We start from the raw sequence: 14,575 nt of genomic DNA, 5'->3' as shown, positions 1-14,575 counted from the left end.
GATTCCTATGAGGTCAGTGGGACAGACCCGTGACAAGACCTCAGTTGCAGAAAAGCACCTATTGTGCAGCACTATAAATACTCTCAGTTTTGATGGAACTCAAAGCTTCCTAAGGTCGCCTTGTCGGTCTAACCTACAATTTTTTTTGAGAGGAAGGAAACCAAAACTCCTTCTGAGACTGCTTAAGACACTGGTGACTTAAAAAAAAAGATCTTTGCACTAGAGAGACCAAAAGAAGGAGCATATCATACACAGAATACAGAAAATTTGGAACTGCAGCTGAACTTCAGTTTGTCACCCCCCCCCCCAAATTTCTCAATTACAAATCTGGCAATTTCCTCATCCCTGGAAGTAAATATATTCACTATTTTTGTTTACTTTGGGGGGAAAAAAAAAAAATCCTCCTAGTTTCAAAATATGTTGGGCTTTTTTTTGTTCTGGTGAGACATTTAACATTTTTTCTCATAAACATTTATTAAACTTCACAACTTTTGGATCAGTATGTCCAGCCTGAGACAAGCATCTGTTTTCATCTCTTACACATACAAAGTCAACACAGTCAAAAATAGGTCAAAATGAAACAAAAATTCTAGATTATTTGAATTTGTAAAGTCTCATGTTTACTGTCAAATATTCTCCACTGATGGTTACTATTAGATTGTTCTGAAAAAAAGGTTAAAAAAAAAGAAATCTTGCAGGATCTTTAGCCCTTCATATTTCCCTGACTCAAAAACTAGTCATGTACACAGCCAGAAGGCTGGACACCTAAACATCTTCAGGAACCATATGGAAAATGCACACAGTCCTCCCATTTCCAGATAGGAAGTTTTATTTTATTTTCCTGGAATGAGGTGCTAGACTAAAATCTCCCCTCCCCTTTAAGTCTAGTTACTCTGAGAGCACAGCTAAACTTGTCTTTCTTTAGGATGAATACTGTGACATTACTGAAGGATTTATTATTTACTTACTTTAAATTTTAGTACAGCTTGTTTTATGGTTACAAAATCACAGATGTGTAGCTACTAAGTCACCATTTGGAAGGAATTTTTTCCCCCCTCCCTTCCTCTGGTCCTCACCCAGAGCCCCTTCCCACAGGCCTAGGATCCTCTCGTAGAAGGAATCTCCCAGAGCTCCTGACACCTTTCACCTGCGCTAGGAAGTAACCCTTTTTGGTGGCAGACCCTTACCTGCTCCCTAGCTGCTTACCGACACCACATCCCAAGGCTGCGGCGAGGCGTTCCCAGCCCGCAGGAGGCCAAACCAGCAGCGCCTTCTGGTCGCTACCTGGCGGCACTAAGAGGCGACCCTGGCCCTTCCCTGGCGCGTCGCTGCCAGCCCCTCCGCTCCTCACCAGCCCCAGGACGGGCTCTGACTGAGGCCGCTGCTGCCTCAGGAGCCGGGGGCCGGTCCCAGCTGCCTTCCTTCCCGAGCGGAGGAAGAAGCGGCGGCCATGAAGTGAGGGGACGAGGGCGGCGGGGCAGACACCGCTTCCCGCCCGCGTCCCCCGGCACCCGCCGGGCGAGGAGCAGCGCAGGCCCCGCAGGAGGCCCAGGCCCGCCCCGCTCCGCCCCGCGCGGCGGGGGCGCCATTTTGGGACGCTGGAAGGCGGTGACTATGGCAACCAGGAAGAGGCGGACATCACGCGGGGTCACCGGGAGCCCAGCCCCCTCTTAAAGGAGCACGCCCGGTAGTAACCCTTCGGTCGGGCAGGGTCTTCGTCCCCAGGGCCGGCAGAGCCCCGCTCCCCCGCCGGCTCCAGCCCCTCCGGCGCGGCCCCGCCCGCGGGGGGACACTCGAGAGGACCCAGAGGTGACGACCCCGGCGGAGGGATACCGACCGCCCGCCGCCGACCCCGCCGAGCGCAGGGAGCAGGGCGCGCAGCCGGGCGCGCAGCCGGGCGCGGCGGGGGCTGCCGGGGGGGCGGCAGCCGGGGCAGGGGCCGCCGGTCGGGCCGGGAGGCGCGGCAGCCCCGGCTGGGCCCCGGCGCCGGGAGAAAGTAGTCCGCCAGCCTCCCCCTCTCGCCGCTGGAAGGGGTTCGGCGGCGGAGGCGGCGGACGGGGCGCTGCTGGGTGCTGCGGTTCAGCTGATAATTGAAGGGAAGCGAGGCGGCTGCTGCCGGGAGGAGGGAGGCACGGAGCGTCTGCGGAGGCCGCATCGGGACAAACTAGGTACCCGGGGCCCCTCCGCTCTTTCAGGGGGCGCCGGGGAGGCGGGCGTGGGGCGGTGTGGTGCTGTGTGGTGCTGGGCCCCTCAGCAGCCTCCGTGTTGAGCGGCCGGGCCTGTTGTGTCATCCCCGGCATTAGTCGAGCTGCCCTTCCCGGCGGCCCGGGGCAGGGGGAGGGGAGCAGCGCCATCCCGGAGCATTGTTACGGATGGGGCTGGGGGGGAGGCGGCGGAAAGATGGGGACGAGACGGCGCCGCGCTGGTGAGTGTGTGTGGGGGGGTCCGGAGGTGTGTAATGGAGCGAGGGGGCCCTGGTTGAGGAGGGAAGGGCTGGAAGCGGAGCTGACAAAATGGCCTGGCAGTTACCGGAGCCCGCTCCGGGGACACGCTCGCGCCGGGCAGGGCTGCCGCCTCGCCTCGCCTGCCCGGGCCCTCTGTGGCTGCTGATACAAAAGGGCAGTGTCAGTGTTGACACTGCCGTGCCGATCTGTGTGCCCTTCCCCGCCTTCTCCCTCCCCCCCTCCGGTTGGCCCCCTTTTCCCTAATGGCTCTTTCTTTCCTTTAAATTTTTTTATTTTTTTTTTAAATATTATTTTCCGAAGAAGCTATAAAATATCCTAAAATAAAAAAAACAACCAACCAGCAACTCCTTTTTCTTCCCCCTCCCGCCCCCCCCTGCCCGGCTCGATAAAAATGCTAAATAATCGGCCGACGTCCATATTTCACAAGGTTTTTTTTCGGGGGAGGAAGAAGGTGGGAATGGAATGGAGGCGCCCGTCGGGTGGCAGTTGCGCTGCTTGCTGCCCACAAGAGGGGCTATTTCCACAGTTCGTTTCTTAGAGCCGATGTTTTTTGTTGCTTTCAGTCGAGAAGCAAGTTGCCTGGTCCTCGCGTTTGCTTGCATAATGCGTCGTACTTGGAGGCTGATCAAACGCTGGGTTCTGCTTTTCCTGCCTGGCTCTTCCTTCTTCCCCTTCCCCGGCGGGCTGGGGGTGGAGGGGAGGTTGTGGGGGCGGGAGAAGTTTGGAGGTGCTGGTAGTGCTGGGGCCGACCCCCCTGCTGGTAACTGTGCTGGTTTTCCGGGGCTGGGAAACAAACCGATACCGGGGCTCTGGCCAGACCTGTAGGCCCGTCTTCCTGCTGTTCAACTTTTTTATTGTTCCCCCTTCCCCCCCCGCCTGGTGCACTGGCTTTCTCGACAGCCAGGGGTTTTTCACAGAACGGGAGTCCGAAAGTCTAGACTGTGAACCGGAAAATAATAGGGGAAAGAATGGAAAGTTATGTCAAGGGCTTTGGGGGAAAAACATCGACGTATCGAACAAAGGTCCTGCCTGTATTGGAGAGAGAGGCCTGCATGTGAGGCCTGATTGTGTCGCATTTACACACGGGGAAGAAATGAGTGCTTGGTACTGGCCTAAATTTATTCTGTACGTCTGGCATGCAACTTGGGAACATTTTTAGAGTGTGTGCAGTTTGTTTTGAGGGTGGTTTTATTATGTGTAGCAATCCAACAATGATTTTAATTCGAAATACTTTTTTTTTTTCTTCATTAGGTTGTGTAGTGTTTTTTGTTTCTCTTTCTGCATTATTCGGTATAAATAATATTGATCCAGCAGTTCTGGCACCATAGTGCAAAACTTTACTCAAACAGCTTAACTCCCACAGTTTCTGTATTGTGTGTATTATGAATATTAAGCTTCTTGGTGCTTTAAAGGCTGTCAGAAAGAGGACTTGAGTAGTTACCACCTGACAAATATGAAGTACATCCTTTATAAGGAGAAAGAAGAGGAATTCTAATCACTTAAATTTAAACTAATTTTCCGAACTTTTCTTAGGGAAACTCACTGTGGATACTTCCTTTGTAAGACTTTAAAAGCTAGCAAGCATTGCTGTGATTATTTCTCTATATTCTCTTCAGTTCTCTCTCTTTTCCCTCCCATCCCCAAGACCAGACTTATAATTGTACACAGGTGCTTTCTTGATATTTGCTTTCAGCTCAATCAGATTTGAAGTTTTAAAATTTTGTTGGTTGTGGTTTGTTTTTTTTTTTTGGTCACAGTAAAAGCTTTTAAATGTATTTTAGTTTTTATATGTATATAAAATACGCATATTGAACATGAAAGCAATACTTGAAAAATAACTATTCCTTAATTTTGTTTGGTAGCCTATTGAGTGAATATTGATAGACATTGAAATATTAATTATATTTTAGTTTTTCCAGCTAATATTTTAACAGTAGTTGAACTAAGAAGTTTAAAAGCAGTAAGTAGCTGGTGAGTAAATATTCCAAGCAATACTAGTTTTCAGAAACTGACTTTTTTTCATTTGTAATGATTTCTTTATTTATAAAATACAGCTGATTGTGAGTGGCTTGGTTCTTTGTATACACTATTTTTGGTCTTAAAATGGAAGGGTATTTTTAGTCTTTATTGTTTGTTGTATCCTGTTGTGCTAGAAATACAGGTAATCTATTTTTTTTTTCCTCAGTCCTGGGGTTTCTCTGAAAAAAATGGGAGTAGTAAGCCTGTATTGACAACTTGTAAGACTGAATGTTCTTCAGTCTCCAAATGGCTCCATAGGGTAGGACCCTAAACAGGTCTTAGCTGTTAGTAGAAAAACAGTAGATCATCCACAGTGTGGCATTACTACTTTGTTAATATAGCAGATCTGCTTCACTAGGAGTGCTGACCTGTTGAGTAAGAGGCTTATGAAAATGGAGTCTTTTGATGGCTTGCAAAAGTTGTTCAGGCCAAAGTGGCCATTAGGGAAACAACCTGTATCTTCCCAGTAAATGAATAATCAGAACTGTTGTTCTCAGTCTGGAATCATGCACAAGTTCATTTTTAATTTTCTGTGTTATCTTGCACTTTGACTGTTTGTCTTCAAACCCAGAATAGAAATACTAGAGAAAAACAAAGGTAATGAAAACTTATAATTCCCAAATTTGAGGTCAAAAGCTATAGGCAACACAGATTACATAGTCCTTGTGTAGTAGGTTAGTAAAAATTTAATAGGTGACTTTAATGTTATGAACGAAGATACGGATTTTTATGTGGGTCCTTGCCTCCCTGATGAGCACAGTTACATACTTTTGAGGCAATCCAGGAAGATAACCTGCCTAAATTCCTTTTGTTTTTATTAAGTGAAGCTGAAGCATGTGTAGGAAAGTTACTGTTTGAATAACCTACACGTTTGTACTTCATTTGCAGTGTAAGTGGATCTCAGAAATGTCTGTGTGAATCTTAATTTCTAGCAAGCTAATTAGTAAACATTATGTAAAACATTTCTGATAATGGGTCTGTCTTCTGTCTGAGGCTGAAGTATTGTGACAAAGTATAATCAAATCCCAAAGTTTTACTATGTGGTGTACTATCACATTGTCACAAACTTAACTGGCAATGTTTCTCGGATCTCCCACTGGCCTGTTGGATGATCTGTGCTCTGTCCATCACCTGTCAAATTAGTAACACTCCACATAAAATATTTTATGGTCTCTTATGACATACTTAATTGTGGAAATCTTTCATCAAGAGTAATTTAGTACTGCCTCTGAAGGTGGTAGCACATTGAATTGTTTTGTAGGCTAACATTACCTTTGGGTCAGTGGGTTTATTTTTCTGAAGGACGAATACTTTTAATTTGCTCTTAATATTTTAATCTCTATATAGTGTCATAGCAGATTTATGGCAGTATATGAGCCAACTTCTTGCTTAGAGCTTTCATAGTTAAGTTTTAATTCAGGTTATGCAGTTGGTAACTGCAAAACAAAGTCACATTAACTCCTCATCCTTCTGATATCTTTTCCAATTTATATGGAATAATGTGTTTCTCAAGGAGAAAAACTGTTTTCAGACTTGTCACTGATGATCAAGCATGACAGAGTGCTTTTATGTAGTTGCTTGTTTCAGGATGTTGTTTTTAACAAAGTTATTAACTTTAAAATGTGAGTCCAGCAATCTTCTGTAAAGAGAAAATTTCAAACTACACATATTAAATGTGCAGTCAGTGTGAAAGACAGCAGTAAGTCAACTCACTTTTCCACTGAATGCTTTCAGATACCAGTGATAGTTACTTTAGTTCAAAGGTTAGTTTTGAAGAGCAATTGTTCTTCTAATCCTGCCATCTGATAAAATTTTTCTCATCAAGTTGGTAGAATCGAACTGTGTAAATACACAGTCATACTCTCCTGTAGTTCTGTCTGGCAGCCAGGGTTTGAGCACACATAACCAATCTGTGTACTCTCGCTGTGTATAATAAGGCTTGTCTTGCAGTGTACAAACTGTTGCCAGTCTGAATTGACCCATGAACATACTCAGTACAGATATGGCAGAAAACTGCCATATATAAGAGCAATAGATTGTCAACTTTTGAAGTGAAGACGTCTAGATAGGAAAAAACAAAGTTTAGGTGTTTGTCGGCAACGTTAATCACGGTGATTCAATGCCAGACTTCATTATTAAAGATGTGTGAGAAGAACTTGAGTGGTGTTCAAGCCATAGTTACCTCCAGTTGTTCCAAGGAAGCAACTCTTCTGCTTTCATGTACTAAACCAGTCTGGAAAGGACCTCTAGAAGAACAGAACAGTTTCCCACAAAAGGTCACATGTCCCTGGTCACTACTGGACTTTTTCTATGCTTGAATAAATTGTTTTTACTGCTTACTTTACTGATAAAATAGCTCCATCTTCTTCAGTGATAAGAAGGGGGAAAACAACTCTGCAACAATAAACCTACAAAGGTATGTGTGGAGAGTAAACCAGAGGATTCTATCACGTGTAGCAGTACAATGCTGTTGAGTGGGGAAATCACACCTTCTCAGTGTTTTCTGAACGGTTTGGTCTCCTTTGTAATGGGTGTCCATGATAAAGTGTGTATACTGAACTGCAAAGATTTGACATTTTAAAAAGGTCTGAAAGGGTCTGAGTCATCGCCTGGAATGTGAACCTTGAGTTGTAGGGAGCAATTTGGTATTTCAAAATGGAAGCTAAGGTTTCTGGTACCTTTTCAACAAGAAAACTTTTTTGAGATCTGAAAGGCCAGTTACATTCCATGTTTATTTTGTTTCAGTGTGACTAACCCTAATTTTATTGTGTAACATCCAAATAAGTAAACTTTGCATGAAGAAGGGCAACTACTTGCTAGACTTTTGTCAAGGTGGAAATAAAAGAATATAAACGTAATATATTTTCTGTTGTACACGTGTTATTAGGGGACAAAGGTGTTGAAATTTCAGAAAGCTGTTTAGTCAAGAGAGAGGCAGTAGACTCAATACCAGCAATGTGCATCTCCTTCAGATTTGTGCCTGACAAGTGTTGTGTGTTTTAAGTATGGTTAATGGCAGTTATTAATGCAGAGCAGTAACTGTAATGAATAATTTTCATTTGATTGATTTTTACGGGGAGTTCCTAAAGGAAAAGCCATTAGGAAAAATAGGCCTGGGACATACCTTTGTAGGTCATCTGGTAGATACTTAGGCTCCAAGGTAACTAGGTCTAGTCTTACATTATCTTTGCTTTTAGAAAGCATGCATGCTGTTTTGCTCTCCCTCATCTTTCTCCATGTCCAACTTCTGTCTTATTTCCTGTGCTATGAGCTTGTTATGGTTTGTCTTACCTGCTCTGGGTAGGAGAAATTATCTTCTCTTTCTACTGTGGACTTTTATGTGTCTTCTCTACCTCCTGTCTTAGTTCAAGACTGCTTAGATGTAAAAGTAGAAGTACAGGTTTATAAATGTGGAGATAAAAAGTACACAGTTATATACTTAAAACATAGATTTTTTAGCAGCAATATGAATGAGTTGAGGCACCAAAAAAGGAGAGATATAAACAATGCATAGTAAAGCCAGTGATGGTGGACTTCAGCATCCCCTGTAGCTGCCTCCCATCTTCTTTGCCCCTCACTACCCCTAAAGAAAAGAAAAAAGCAATAATAAATAAAAAACAAAATAATGATTAGATGCTTTTAACTCCTGGAGTTAGTGAGGAGAAACTCTTCATATAATTTATCTTTGTGGAATATGAGTCTGTGGTAGATGTCTATTTTGTGGTTAATGTCAGGGCTAGAAGATGGCATCTTAATCCATGTCAGTAATGTTCTGTATCGTCTACTGTCAAATCCCTTGTGTAATTAGCTTATTCAGTATACGTCCCTTCTTGGAAGGTGTGTGCAGTGTAACTGAACCTCCTGATCACAGATGAGATGTGGCTGTTTAAGAACTAACAAAGTAACATATTAATAAGCTGAATACAAACTTGGAACTCTGCGTTCCTTAGTGAATGTTGTCTTCCTCTTTATTTTGAGGATACGTTATGGTATCAAGTTACAGACTGGGAATTGAAATTTCTGTTAAATTCCACTTGTTTTGACCTTTGCAGTTGTTTCAGTCATCCATCATAAAGGGGTGAGGGGAAGGTGGGAAATCACTATCTTGAGCAAGGGCACACAGAGAGTCATAGTCTGTGTGAATAAGCCTGAGCAAATAGCACCTCAGAAGAGGATGCATGGCTAGGTTGTGGGTCTATAAGTAACACTAGTAATCAGAATAAATGTATTCAAGTAATGGAAGGGGCAGGAATACCATTGGTGTACATAAAAGTGCTACTTGAAGTTAACTAGGAAATTTCTGGAGAAAACACCATTTCAAGTGAATCTTATTTGAAGAAAGTGATGGAAGCAGCATAACTTTGGCAAACTTCAAGCCAGGATTCAAAGTGTTAAAAGTTGTGCTTTAAAGATTAGCTACAGCCTATTCCACAATGTTTTTCTTGTTTATGTAATGACAGTGTCTGCTGCCGTATCTTGCTCTGGTAGTGTTCTGCCAGATTCATTTAGCAGATAGCTTTCTGCAATAAAACACTGGTAATAAAAATGAAGGCCTGTGTTATACCATAAGATTATGGATTAAATAAGTTAGTTTCATTCACTTACTCGGTGACTAAAAGCTTGGCAGAGGAACACATATATTTGTTTGCCAAAAATAAGATCACAAATACACTTTCTTCAAATTTCTTGTACGACAACTTTTAAGTTGATATAGTTCTGCTGCATACTCCCTGTTTCTCATTTACCTCAAGTATTCATAGACTTGCAACAGAACATAGCATAGCCATGTTTTATACTAAACTCTTGACAACAAGACTCCTGCTCAAAAGTTTTGTCAGCACACTGTAACTAGAATTGGAAGAAGTCTTGTTAAGGAAAATGCCATTGCACACCTCAAACTGCTAATGTTAATACTTCACGGAGATGGTGGAAACTGAGGTCTCTTCAGGTTAACTGTGAAGAGGAAAGAAAAATTTTGTGGAATTTAGTATGTGAAGGAGCTGTAACACTTAAATGCGTTTCATTAAGGTTTAATACTTGGCCACTATGGTCACAGCAGTAAGGAGGGGATTTTTTTTGGTATCTTAGAGATTCTTTGCATATTGTTGAAACCAAACTGGAGTTAGAACAGAATGGGCACTGAAGATTCTGACTTAACTGTGTTGTTGTACACAGATGAGCTCGGGTAAGCTAGAACCTGAGAACTGTATATTTGGAAACTTGAAGTAAATACAAGTATAGTAATGAGTTAGTTTTTGAGGGCACGCTTAAAATAAATGTAAATGTCTATGGGACTTCACTGAAGTGACAAACAAAATAATCACTATGTCACTTTTAAAATACAGTGCACTTGTTGATATACTTTCTTGCTTCCAGATGTTGTGTTTTTATCTGTGCTGTTTCCCTTCAAGTAAGAAATGTTTTTAATATTTTCCATGTTATTATGTCACTCTATTTGTAAATTAATCTCAGTGATGACAGAGTTAAATTAGTGTTTTGACTTTCTGTTCTGTAACCTGTTCAGAAATATCAATTATTTTGAGTGTTGTTAATAACTCAGTTATAAAGTCTCTGTAACACTTTCATAGCATTCCCGTGTTTTTTTCTGCTAGTTCTACATGGAGCTCTTTAAGAAAAAAGAAATTAAGTAGCTGTTTTGGTTTTCTGAATGTATCAACTCTGACATGTTCCCCCCCTTCATGCTCCTCCCTCCTCCCCCCTACGCACACACATTTGGGAGCTATCAAACGTGAACATATGGGCACAGAGTGACACAGCAATAGAAGGATCAAACTGGATAAACAACCTCTGCATGGAATAACCCTATCCAAAAGTGTGGTTGTATGGTTTGTGGTTTTTTTATTTTTAAATCCTAGAACTCTCTCCTTACTGCAATAACTTGCTTTGTGGAGAGCTGTCTTCTGCTTTGCCCTGTCTTTCCCAGGAGAAAGTGTGGGGACAAGTTTTGTTTCCTCAGTCACAACAGAATTTTAGTGGTACCATAGAAGCTTGAAGAAAAGCTTCATAAACTCAAGATAATACAGGTTTGTTTCCTTGCAGTGCCATCTCTGATTTTTTTTTTAATGTTCTGAGAAGGAATGAGCGCTATGATAACAAGAATGGTGTTCCAGTTACTTCCTTAGCAAAAAGATCCAAGTGGGGATACTAGCCTTTTTTATGAACTGAGTCTTGAAAGTAATTTTTGTACCTGAGCATCTTGGTTCTGAGCAACCTAAGCATGTAATCTCTCCGGTGGTTGGCCTAGTACAACAGAACTAGGTGTTTGTCAGTTGTCTCTAAGGACAGTGAAGTACTTATACCTAGAAATAAGCTCAGAAAGAGGCCTCATGATGTAGAAAATGTGATCTGCTGATACTGTTGATGTAGAGTTAAATGTCTTGCAAACATCTAAAAAGGAGCTAAGTACATGCGTTGGTGTTGTTTTCATACTTGCTTTTTTAATTCTTCAGTCCTCCTGGGAGATTCTTTCAACATGTTGTTTTGTGAGATTTAGGATCATCAAATTTCCAGCCTGGAAGTTTGTAATATTTTTGTGTGTGTGTGCTATACTGTATCAATGCAATCCTCTCATTTTAAGTAATTTTCTTTTCTTGGTGTTTTACCCTTGGTACTTACAGGCAGCGTTTATAACCTTCTTATTTTCTGGCTAAATAATACAGGCCTGACTATTTGCATCCTGTAAGAGCACTTTTCTGTTCTCCTGACTGGAATTTGTCTCTCTTATACAAGGCCAACTGTGACAGGGTGGAGTATTCCAGACAAATATCTTTTGTGCAAAAGCAGTGGAGAATTCTCAGTTACTCTAATGGTATATCTTAAGTATTCGTTCTTCATCCACACAACTTCTCCCCCATTCTCCTCTAGTATCACTCCGAGAACCTGGAACATGTAGTCACTAATGCTTATGGCAACTGACAAGGGCTTGGCTTATAGCAAAACTTCTTGGGTTTTGTACTGAGGAATAGGATCTTCATGCTGCTCGGTATTACTGTAGTTCATAGAATTGCAAATATCTCATTAGAATTGTTTAATGTTCTGTGTATTTGATGCATGCTTACAGGAAGAGAAGAAAGGGAACTTGTAAGTTAGTTTTTGGAAATACAGGAACATTTTGAGGGAACGGCTCTGGCTTTAGATAACCATATCACCTGGGTAGTTATGTTGAAATAAGCAAGGCTGTAAGGACAATAGAGCTTTCTATAGGTAGTAGTCTGTTCTTAATAACAAATAATTTTTGCTGAACTTACACAGTGATTTATTTTATTTGGATGCTACTTAACAGCAACCGGTTGTTTAACTAGTTTTGGATTTTAAACCACAGAAATAAGATAATTAATTACCTCTCTTCTGTAGGCCTGTGTCCTGGGTTCTGTCAAAAAAAAGTCTTTCACTCCTGGAGTCTACTGATGTCCTGTCATTACTGAATTAGGGTTTCAAGATTTAATTCCATCACAAGTTTAAGATTATACCTGCCTTCAAGCGTTAGAAGTGCTGGAGCACCTACAGCTTACAGAAACTGTGATTTCCAACTGTTTTCTCAACACTGGGCCTCTGACAGCATATTGACAGTAACTGAGTATTTTAAATCTACATATGTCTAAAAGATGGCAGCACTTAAGACAAAAAATGTTCTTGCTATAGTGTGTTTTCTGTAACACAACTTTGTAACTTGCAGGGCTGTAAACTGTAGTTTCATAGTCCTCATCAAGTAATACTTCTGCTAAACTCCAGTTCAGTGAGAATGTCTTACCTACATACATTCATAGAGTTAACTAATTCAGTGGCACTGCTGACACAGGGAAGGAAGGTAGGCTGACCTGTGAAGAGGCCTCTTCCTGGAAATACTGTCAACACTTAATGGCATCTGTTTTAAATAGTAGTTTGTTTTATATTTATTTTTTAAAGCAAAGGTACAGTTCTTCCTTACAGTTTTTGAATCAGTTTTGACTGGAGCACTTTAAATTCCTGACTTTTAGCCTAAAATATCTTGTTGCCAGCTAAAAGCTAACAGGGAGACAGAAAGCATGGAAGTATGTAGAAGTGTTCAGCTTTTATACCACTGACTCTAGTTGTATTGTTGTAAAAGTTGTAGCTATACCATGAAAAGTATATTCTTTATATTTGCGTAGACTAGAGTAGTGTTTGTGGTGGGAGAGTGGAAGAGAAGCTGATCTAATTTAAGGTTGCTTCAGCAGAATTTGAAAGCTTTTATTGGAGACAATTGGTGATAGTAAAGTGTCAGGTTTTAAACTGTATGTAAGTCTGTACAGATGCAGTCGTCTTTTTTTGGTAATATCTTGAAGTTTGATATGCTGAATTCTAACATGAAAATGTCCTGTGTTAGAGTGAAACTAGTAATTGTACTCTATCCCTGTATCTTCTGCGGTATTGACATACTAGTATATGCTAATACCATATGCTGTCTTTGGTGTTTGAAACTACAACAGCAGACTGCTAATTTGAAAATTCAATGTTAGATGCTTTATACCCTCCACTTTCTTATTAGTCAAAATAGACATTTAATAGGAAATAGTTGAAAGTATTTTTTAATACTGCAAATTTGGTGAGCAGTGGTTTTAAACTATTTAACTTTTAAATTCTGTGGAAGAAGTTTGTGCTGGACTGATCAGGCTATTTTCAAATTGCAGTATACAATATCTGCATCCCAAAACTATTCTGCCAGGAAAGCCGTTAAATACAAAAAAACCAGACATGAAAAGCTTGAAAAGCGCAGAAGACCCAAAGTTGTTATAGTTAATTCAACACTTTTGATAGCTGATGGGGGTTGGAAGTGCTAGAAAATAATTGATGGGAGAAAAGATTTATTTTCGAGACTTGAAGTGGAAAAGTAGAGGTAGTAAAGATGCTGTGATTACTAGAACACTTCATTGCTCATTAGTCATACATGGGATGAAGATGTACATGCTCCTATCTGAGAATCTTTGATTAGCAAAGCAGATGTAGGATTGAGAGGCTGCAGCCTTCATGACATACCTACATTTTGCATTTGGTATGTTAAGATACCATGCAGAAGGGCAAAACAGCACTCGTTTTTGGGCCTGCAGATTTTTTCCCCTCTTCCTTCACAAGCCTGTGTACTTCATATTCTTTCTTTAATCTCTCCGTGAAGCCACTATATTCCCAAGGTGTTGTGTCTTGCATCAGGATGAAGCTGTCCTCTCCACTTTAAGTCTTGTCTCCCTTGCTAGTGCATTTTACTAAATCACTTGAAATAAATAGTGAAGAGAATAATGTGGAATAGTTTTGAAGCTTTTTGAGTATCTTATGTATTTTTAAAAGAAAAAAACAACTGCAAGACATCTGATAGAGGAGTTAAGTGAAGTTTGCTTTCAATTCAGTGTTATCTTAATGGTATGGGATTTTTTTCACTTCTGTAAAAATTATTTCAGGAGCAAGCAAGATGGATGCGTAGCTTTGCTCCGAAGTATTCTACCTTTGTGCACATGAAGTACTTAATGCAAACACTGTCTTCCTCACCATATTTTCTTCCAATCCTAGGTAATAGGTGTGTTCCGTGAGTTACAGGGTTGCTTGTAAGGCATGGTTAAGTATTTTTGTAGGATAAAAGGTCATCCATTTAGGAGGCAACTGCTGAGTATTCTGACTGGGTCACAGAGCAAACTGCAAGCACAAAGGCTTATGAAATCAACTATTGCAATATCTAGTTCTTAAATAGTGATTTTTTGATCCTAAATTCGAGCTACGGAAAGCCTACAGCTCTACTTATTCTTTTGTGACAAGGTAAACTTTGTGTTCTTCTGATAGGTGTTCTCTTTTACTGGTAGTCTGTGAATCCTTGCAGTACATCAGAGGGCAGCAGTTTATCTGGGAGGTTACAAAAGGCATTGAACAGATTCAGGCAGCATCCATTGGAACATCTGCTTGCCAGGAAGTAAGTAGCTTTTCTTCCAACTCTGAAGTGACTATCAGCAAGGAATTCAGGCTTTGGCAAACCTGGCCATGACTATGACTCTGAGGAAAAATATGTTATTAGTGTCATCTTGTTAATCTACTGAAAATATGGGCATAGTTACAGCTGTTGCTTGTGC

The 14,575-nt window shown here is 41.4% G+C and overlaps 1 protein-coding gene across 10 annotated transcripts in view; it reads left to right on the top strand.

The window, feature by feature from the left end:
- Window positions 1–1,678: 1,678 nt before the first annotated feature.
- Window positions 1,679–14,575, top strand: part of TRIP12 (thyroid hormone receptor interactor 12) — a 74,537-nt gene continuing 61,640 nt past the window's right edge. For 4 of the 10 annotated variants that reach the window (XM_051626709.1, XM_051626708.1, XM_051626707.1 and 1 more), the window contains exon 1: window positions 1,829–2,168. The gene's annotated coding sequence lies outside the window, so the exon portion shown is untranslated. The other 6 variants (XM_051626704.1, XM_051626711.1, XM_051626710.1 and 3 more) reach the window with 6 other exon arrangements.

This window comes from Apus apus, chromosome 8, assembly GCF_020740795.1.
Source record: "Apus apus isolate bApuApu2 chromosome 8, bApuApu2.pri.cur, whole genome shotgun sequence".
In the NCBI taxonomy this organism is placed as follows: domain Eukaryota; kingdom Metazoa; phylum Chordata; class Aves; order Apodiformes; family Apodidae; genus Apus; species Apus apus.
Note: the sequence above shows the minus strand (reverse complement) of the source record. Positions and strands in the feature narration are given on the sequence as shown.